Below are 9433 nucleotides of genomic sequence, written 5' to 3'. Positions count from 1 at the left end.
GTCATCACCTTGAGATCTGGCAAGCAAATTCAAGTGCCTCCACCAGTAGCAGCACCTGCACCTGAACCTGTCAAGCTTTATTCTACACCTGAAAAAGAGGAAGAGATAGTTGCACAAAGGAGAAAGCTTCCTAACTAAAATTTTCATGCAGGTGGACCTTCTTCTAGTAATTCTAATTTACCTTAGCCTCCTATCCCTCTTCCATTCCCACCTAGAGCAATTCCAAACAAAAAAATGGAAGAAGCGGAAAAGGATATCTTAGAGACCTTCAGGAAAGTAGAGGTGAACTTACCTCTGCTAGATGCCATCAAGCAGATTCCAAGATATGCCAAGTTTCTAAAGGAGTTGTGCACCCACAAAAGGAAGCTCAAAGGCAATGAAAGGATTAGCATGGGCAGAAATGTGTCAGCATTGATAGGTAAATCTATTCCTCACATTCCTGAGAAATGTAAGGACCCAGGTACTTTCTGTATACCTTGCATTATTGGGAACAGTAAATTTGAGAATGCCATGTTAGATCTAGGAGTATCAGTTAGTGTCATGCATCTGTCCATTTTCAATTCTTTATCTCTTGGACCTTTGCAATCTACATATGTGGTGATTCATTTGGCAAATAGGAGTGTTGCTTACCCCGCAGGTTTCATAGAGGATGTGCTGGTTTGGGTCGGTGAACTTATTTTTCCTGTTGATTTTTATGTTCTTAATATGGAATAGGGATTTTCCCATGGTTCAGTTCCAATTATTTTAGGTAGGCCATTTATGAAAATAGCCTGAACCAAGATAGATGTTTATGCTGGCACATTGTTTATGGAATTTGGTGATATTGTTGTTCATTTTAACATTCTTGATGCCATGAAACATCCATTTGAGGATCATTATGTTTTTCGTGTTGAGATAATTGATCAGATTGTTGATGATTATATATTTGATTTTGATTTTGTCCTTCATGGTAGGAAACATCCATTTTTATCTGATTTGCATACGTGTCATTCCTTATGCACTGAATCTGAATTTGAGTTTGAATTTGATCCTGTATCTGATTTTTATGCTAAGTGAATTTGAATTTGAGTTTGGTGTTGTAACTCTTGATGTTGATTTTTTAGAGTCAGAATGCACTAACCATGTTGCAGGAAGTACATATACTTCTGACTTGCTTTATGAGGTACAGGCTGAGGAACCTTCTTCTTCTCCTACCCTGGTTCCTCCCACTATTCAGCCACCACCCACACCAGAGTTGAAGCCCTTACTAGCAACCCTCAAATATGCTTACTTGGAGGACAAGGAAAAATTTCCAGTGATCATCTCTGCCTCCCTTGCTGCTGAGCAAGAGGAGAAGTTGTTGCTAGTTCTCAAGAAGCACAAGAAAGCCATTGGATGGACTTTAGCAGACATTCCTAGTATTAGCCCATCTACCTGCATGCATAGGATACTTTTAGAGGATGTAGCTAAGTCAATGAGGCAGCCACAGTGGCAACTCAACCCCATCATTCTAGATGTGGTGAAAAAGGAAGTGACCAAGCTCTTACAAGCTGGAATCATCTACCCCATTTCTGACAGCCAGTGGGTGAGTCTAGTCGAAGTGGTTCCTAAGAAGACAGGCCTCACAGTGATCAAGAATGAAAAGGATGAGCTTATCCCCACAAGAGTGCAGAACAGCTGGCGAGTCTACATTGATTATAGGAGGCTGAACTAGGTAACCAAAAAAGATCATTTTCCCCTGCCTTTCATTGATCAAATGCTTGAGCGCTTGGCAGGTAAGTCTCATTACTGCTTTCTTGATGGTTTTTCTGGTTATTTACAAATTCATATTGCTCTTGAGGATCAAGAAAAGACCTCATTCACCTGTCCCTTTGGTACTTTTGCCTATAGGAGGATGCCCTTTGGCCTATCCAACGCCCCTGGTACCTTCCAGCAGTGTATGCTTAGCATTTTCAATGATTTTTTAGAGAGTTGCATAGAGGTGTTTATGGATCATTTTACTGTTTATGGATCCTCTTTTGATGCATGTTTGGATAGTCTGGATAAAGTTCTTAATAGATGCATTGAAACTAACCTTGTGCTGAATTTTTAAAAATGTCACTTCATGGTAGAACAAGGTATAGTTTTAGGGCATATCATTTCCAGTAAGGGCATAGAGGTAGACCCTGCAAAAATAGATGTTATTTCACAATTTCCTAACCCCTCTTGCGTGCGAGAGGTTCGTTCTTTTTCTTGGTCATGCAGGGTTTTATAGGCGCTTTATCAAGGATTTTAGCAAAGTGGCCCTTCCATTATCCAATCTACTGCTAAAGGAGGTGGAGTTTGATTTTGATGACCAATGCAAAGAGGCTTTTGATTTCCTCAAGCGTGCGGTGACTACCACCCCTATCATTCAAGCACCTGATTGGACAGCCCCATTTGAGCTAATGTGCGATGCATCCAATTACGCATTGGGGGATTTCCTTGCTCAAAAGATTGATATGCTGCCTCGGGTGATCTACTATGCTTCCAGAACTTTGGATGCTGCTCAAGATAATTACCCTACCACAGAGAAGGAGCTATTAGCGATAGTGTTTGCTCTTGAAAAATTTCATTCATATTTGCTTGGTACTCGTGTTATTGTTTATACTGACCATGCAGCTCTAAAGTACCTATTGAAGAAGGCTGAATCAAAGCCTAGATTGATCAGGTGGATGCACAGAACCTCGTGGCTGACCATCTGAGTAGGATTGAGCGTGTGTCTGAGGACACACCCATTTGGGATGATTTTCCGGATGACCATTTGTACATTCTGTATAGTATTTCTGATTCCTTCCCCACTCCCTGGTTTGCTAATATTGTGAATTATTTGGTTTCTTCTATTTTTCCTCCCTTAGCATCTAAAGCTCAAAATGATAAAATTAAGAGCGATGCTAAACAATATATTTGGGATGACCCCTATTTGTGGAAGTTGTGCAGTGACCAGGTTATTAGGAGATGCATTCCAGACCATGAGATTGACTCAATCCTGCAATTCTATCATTCTTCCACACCAGGTGGCCATCTTGGCATATAGAGGACAGCTCGCAAGGTGCTTGATTACAGTTTCTATTGGCCCACCATCTTCAATGATGCGTGGAGAATCTGTAACACTTGTGAACCATGTCAGAGAGCAGGCAGCTAACTTTCATGGAGACAACAAATGCCTCTACAACTCATGTTATTCTGTGAGGTGTTTGATGTCTGGGGTATAGATTTTATGGGGCCTTTCCCTGTCTCTTTTGGTTTTGTTTATATTCTCCTTGTTGTTGATTATGTTTCAAAATGGGTGGAAGCCAAACCCACTAGAACTAACAATGCTAAGGTTGTTGTAGATTTTGTTAGATCTAATCTGTTTTGTATGTTTGGAGTCCCTAGAGCCATCATTAGTGATCAAGGCACCCATTTTTGTAACAGATCCATGTATGCCTTGCTCAAAAAGTATAGGTTCGTGCACATAATTTCCACACCTTACCACCCCCAAACTAATGGGCAGGTTGAGATTTCAAATAGGGAGATAAAAAGGATCTTGGAGAAGATTGTGCAGTCGAACAGAAAGGATTGGAGCACTAGGCTAGATGATGCTCTTTGGGCGCATAGGACTGCCTACAAAGCACCCATAGGAATGTCCCTTATAGGGTTGTCTTTGGCAAGGCATGTCATCTTCCTGTAGAGATAGAGCACAAAGGCTACTGGGCTGTAAAGACCTATAACTTCTCTATTGATCAGGTTGGAGAGGAAAGGAAGTTGCAACTAAGAGAGCTAGATGAGATCCGTTTAGAAGACTATGAGAATTCCAAATTCTACAAGGAGAAGACCAAGAAGTTCCATGAAAGCCTGATAGCTAAGAAGGACTTCATGGTTGGATAGAAAGTTTTATTGTATAACTCTAGGCTCGGACTCATGAGTGGTAAGTTGAGGTCAAAGTGGATTGGTCCTTTTGTGGTGACTAATGTTTTTCCTTATGGTACAATTGAGATCAAAAGTGAGTCCACAGATAAGAGCTTCTAGGTCAATGGACACCGGCTGAAACCATTCCTCACAAATCCCTCCTTAGTGGATGTAGTGGTGGAGGAGACCTCCTTACTTCACCCTACTTCTCTTCCGCTATGACTTAAGGAGTTTTCTTTTTCTGTCTCCTTCTTTACTTTTATTGCACTTGTCCAAATTTATTGATTATTTTGATTGTTCTTGATCTTATGATTGTGCTACATTTAGGACAATGTGTTGTTTAAGTGTGAGGGGGGGAGGAGATTGTTCTTTAATTTTTTTTTTGGGTATTCTAGTTTAATTTTATTAGGTTTTTTCTAGGTTAATTTTGTTATTTTGGTTTTATGTTTTGTGTACAACATTCCATGTTTTTCTTTGAATTTTGGGTTATGTACAGGTAATGGGTAATTGTTTTTGAAATAGGAGTTTCTTGGCATTTTGTGAATTGAAACCCTTGTTTTTCTCTACATGTCAAGTTAGTTGTGAAAGTTCGAATTGAAAGTGATAGATTTACCCTTGGTGAGAATTTGAGCCATCATCATCTATTTTATTTGATGTGTTTTGCCCCATTGATTGCTTGCACAATAGCCTTGGCTTGACTCTTGTTGATACTTCTTGCTTCACATGCATGTTGGGAGATGATTTAGGCATTTTGTTCTTATAAGCCTCTAGCCAAATGAACCTACCTTGAATTAATTCCTTTGATAGCCCTTTTGAGCCTATGTTCCCCTTTCTTTGTTTTGAAGCTCATTACAAGCCTTAAGTGAAAAACCATGATTTCACCCTACCCTTAAGGAATTTTGGAGCTTTGGAATTGTTTTGGGAATAAGTGTGAAGGGGGGGGGGGGGTATGTTTCATTGGATGATATGGTTTTGTTGGTCATGCTTGATGATGTATTTTGGTCATGCTTGATGTATATACATATATTGCCTAATTATTGCTTTATTTTTCAAATACTTTCAATTGCTATTTTTCACGTTCAAAAAAAAAGAGAAAAAAATGCAAAAAAAACGAAAAAAAAAGAAAAAGAATGAAGTTGAATAAATGAGGTCTTGGTTTGAAGACTTGGATTGGTTTGAGGACTTGGTTGATTTTGTTTTGGGTTTACTTTTTAAAGCTTAATTTGTAATTTTGGTTTTGGGGTTTACTATTTTTTCTTACTTCCCACTTATTCCCCATTGCTCCTCTATTCCTTTGGGTTTTAGCCACTATCCCATACTTTCCTCTACTTTGTCCTTGGCCCCATTACAACCTTAAAAAGACCTTCTGATCCTCACGTGCATATGTTTGTGATGTGGTTGTCAATTTTAGAGTCTTGCCAAGTCTATGTGGTGTTTGTTTTCATGGGTGCTCTGAGAGTAAATAGTAGCCTAGACACTTGAGAGATAGAGTGCATATCTTGTGAGGCTTTATCACTTTTCATTCTTAAGCTGATTGACTATATTGCCATGTTTGAGATGCTTGGATGATTTTCATGATGGCCTTGATTCTTTAACTCTTTACGTGTTGGATGTTACCCATTCTTTTCATTCCTTGAAATTCATTGAGAAATATGTAATTGTTTTTGTGTGTTTGTTTGTTTCTCTTTAATGTCTTCGGATTTGTTCCATGCTTTGCTTTTTGATTTTGCCCAGGAGTGCAAAAGGCTATGTGTGAGGGGATTTGATGTGTCATCATTCTCTTCTATTTCTTAACCCTTTTTTGTCACCATTTTAATTACTGATTAGCCTTAATTGTCAAATTAATTATACAGTTTTATCATTTGGGCCTACTGGACTAATTTTGTGTTTTTGATTTAATTTCAGGAGAATTGTAAGCAATTGGGCTTGAATTCAGAATTGGGCTTGGACTTGAAGAGAGAAGACAATTTTATCAAATCTTATCTTATCCAGATTGTATCTCATCTAGATATTATTTCATCTAGATTTTATCTTATATTATTTTATCTAGATTTTATTTCATCTAAATTTTATTTTATCAAATCTTATCTTATCTTGCCCATATTTTATTTTATTTATAGGCTTGGACTTAAAATAGATTTGTAAGCTTTGGGGCTGAGAACCTATATAACAGCACTAAGGTTTTAGTTTTAAGAAATCTTTTCATTTTGGGGAGAAAGAATAATTTTAGGTTTTGCAATTCCAGTTTTTACTATTCACGTAGCAATAAAATTTCGTTTTCTGCTTCAATCTGCAATTTCATTTTCTATTGATTAATGGAAGGCTAAGTCTCCAGCGTTGTTTTCTCTTGAGGATCAAGCACAACTCTCTTTGAGGTTTTATTATTACTATTGAATTATGATTAGTTTTTCCTCTTCACCAATTACTCTGTATTTGTTGCTATTAATCCATGCATGCTTAGTGCTTGATTAATTGTCTCTGCGCTTAATTTACATTCTTGCTTAATGATTAGTTACGTTCATGATTAATTGGTGTATGTGTTGCTTAATCACATAATGACAGCCTTATGTTAAATTTCGCTTAGTAATTTAATTTAGGGTTGGATTAAGTGGTTGAACTGATAAAGGATAAATTCTCGTAACCTAGGATAAGAGACTTGCTTGTGAATCAAGGGGAAACAACGTGTTTTTAATTATGATATTTTCTAATTAAAATTTGCTCGTTGTTTAATTTACAAAAACAAACAAGCCCCCCCCCCCCCAATTCGTTACTGTTTTATTACTATCTGTTATGAACGTTTGGTTGACCAGTGCTCGTTGGGAGACGACCTAGGATCACTTCCAAGATACTGCATTTTTTATGTTTATTTGATTCGGGTACGGCCTCGATCAGTCATGTGTGTGCATTTTTTTGAACTTTGATCATTTGAATATTAAATTTCAGATTTCAGAGCTCTTTTAGAGTACAAAATTTTGTGCTCTTATCTTCCTCTCCCTTCATTCATCTCCTTCTTCCTCCAAGCTCTTATCCATGGCCTCCTATGGTGGTGAGCTTCTTCTAGACTCATCTTCTCCTTGAAGTGGCGTCTCCTTTCTCTCTTCTTTCTCCATTCCGCTGCCATTCATCTTCCAAGAAGCAAAGGAATCCATTGATGAAGAAGATCCTAGTCCTATAAGCTCCAATGGAGCTTACATCATGTGGTATCAAGAGTATCTTCATCTAGGTGATGTTCTTTTGCTTCCTCTATCTTTTTGTTCGATGAATTCTCTTTAATTCCTTGTTCTTCATCTTATTCTCCATGTATATCCTCCATTGCCTTGTGGTTTGGTGCTGTTTAGAGTAGATTAAAAAAAAAATAAACCGATTAAATCTTAGATCTACACTTGTTCTTGCATTTCTATGGTTCAAATTTTGTAGATCTACTCTTGAATCATGTTTTTGTGTTGATTTTAGGTTCTATAATTTTTCATTCATAATATTCTTGTGCTGAACCTTTAGATCTAAATTTTATTCCAAAATATTGATTAGAAAAAAAACACAAAAATCTAAGTGTAAATCACTTAATCCATGTTGTCTTAGAGTCATGTTTAGTCATAGTAATTGTCACATTATGTTCTAAGTTTGTGTTGAATTTTTATTTTGTTTAATGAATTCTAGATACATTTGTTCATGTATTCTTGTCATTCTTAGCCTATCTTTTGAATTTTGAGTCTAATTCGTGCATGTTATGTAGTTCATAACATGTTCTAAATCAATTCCTAGAAGTATTCTTGTTGTTGAACTCTTTTTTTTTGTTTTCTAAGTTTCCTACATGATGCCTATGATGAAGTTGAGTTGTGGTGCTGAGTTGTGGCTGGATTTGTGAATCAAAATAAGTCTTAATCTCTCTTGAATTGTGTTATTCAAGATAATTGAGCATAAGCAAACACATATTGTAACTATCCAAGCCTTAAGCAACATAAACACTACTCTTGATTTCTAGGTTGAAATCGCTGGTGCTGGCAGCTTGAACATATGAACTTGTATAAATTACTAGGAATTTTTCACTATGTTTTTTGAGATTAAATTTTTACTGAATTTTCTAGACATCTGGAAAAAAATTATGAAAAAAGAACCAAGCGATTTGGATTAAAGGAAAAAATAAGAAAAATCACACAAGTTGGCAGAAAAATCAGTGTCCAGAAAAAAGAAAGTGAAAGGAAAGTGTGCTTGTTGTTTTGGCTCAAAATTTGTTCTATAATTGGTGCCTATTTTATACCAATCTTAGTTCTGAAATTTCAATTGAAAATTAGTGTGAAAACAAGTTCCAAAAATAGAGGTTTCTTGAGTTTTTTTTTTATAGTTTTTTTTACTTTGCTCTAGAGCCATTCTAAGTTTCTCTTTGAGTTCTAGCTTGCTTTTATGTCCTTTTCATTGCTTTAATTGTTGAATAGTCCTTGAAAATTTGTCTTGTTAAAACTCTATTGGTTTAAATTTCATTTCATTTTTTTAGTCCTTGGTTATTGCTTGTCTCTTTATTTCCTTGTTTGTGAGTTGCCACATAGGGAATTGGAAATGAGGATTGGTGCCATCCCTTGAAGATTTTGAGTCAAGAAGCAAGGAGAAAACCACCTTAAGAGCTATTGGACTAAGAAGCACTCCAAATTGAGTGAATCACCAAAGAGAGAACAACCACCAAAATTGAGGACCTTTTTGTAATTTTGTAATTGACAATTACTTACTTTCATTGCTTTCAAATTTGGTAACAAAAAGGCCTTTCATTGGAAGTAAGTTGGGAGTCTCCAATAGGTCACCCTACTTCCATTTGTGCGTAATAATTTTAGGCAATTTTCCCTTATGATTGTGAGTGTTTTGTTGGGAACCTTAAATGTGGTCATCCAAACACTCTTATGATTCGCCTAGTTTACATTTCTTGCTTACTTTCGTAGCTTATTTCCTTTACCTTCCATTGTCAAACCGCCTAGATAGCTTACCTTTTACCAATTAGTTTTTACCTTATCTTTCACACCTCTTTTAGTGTTTATTTTGGCTACTTTCAAAAAATAGTTTCTTTTACCCTTTGTTTTCAAACCCCCAACAAGAAAGAACCATAACTTAGGAACCAACATGAGTCTTCATTCTTCATCTAGTGTTAATGGTGAGGGTTCTATTCCTAATGACCCCATGTATAAGATATTAGATGAGTTGAGATCCCTTAAGTTGTGGAAACAAAAATAAGAGAGAAAAGAAAAGGAAAAAAAAGAGTGGAAGAAATAAGTCAAGATGAAAGAGAGAAAACAAGAGAGGAAGAAAGAAGAAAAATAATGAAAGAAATGAAAAGAGAAAAACATGCCTCGTATAGTAGTCATAACTCTTGCAAGAGCCTAAGTGAAGAACTTTGTGACTATTATGAAGGAAGGCATATGTCACATCTTAGACCTCACTCCCATAGGAGAGAAAATGAAAGAAAGCCTCAAGAGGCTAACATTAACCTCCCATGCTTCCATGGGAAGGACAATGTAGAGGCTTACTTAGATTGCGAAATAAGGGTAGAGCAAAAACTTAA

Source organism: Glycine soja, chromosome 6 (assembly GCF_004193775.1).
Source record: "Glycine soja cultivar W05 chromosome 6, ASM419377v2, whole genome shotgun sequence".
Taxonomy (NCBI): Eukaryota; Viridiplantae; Streptophyta; class Magnoliopsida; order Fabales; family Fabaceae; genus Glycine; species Glycine soja.
Note: the sequence above shows the minus strand (reverse complement) of the source record.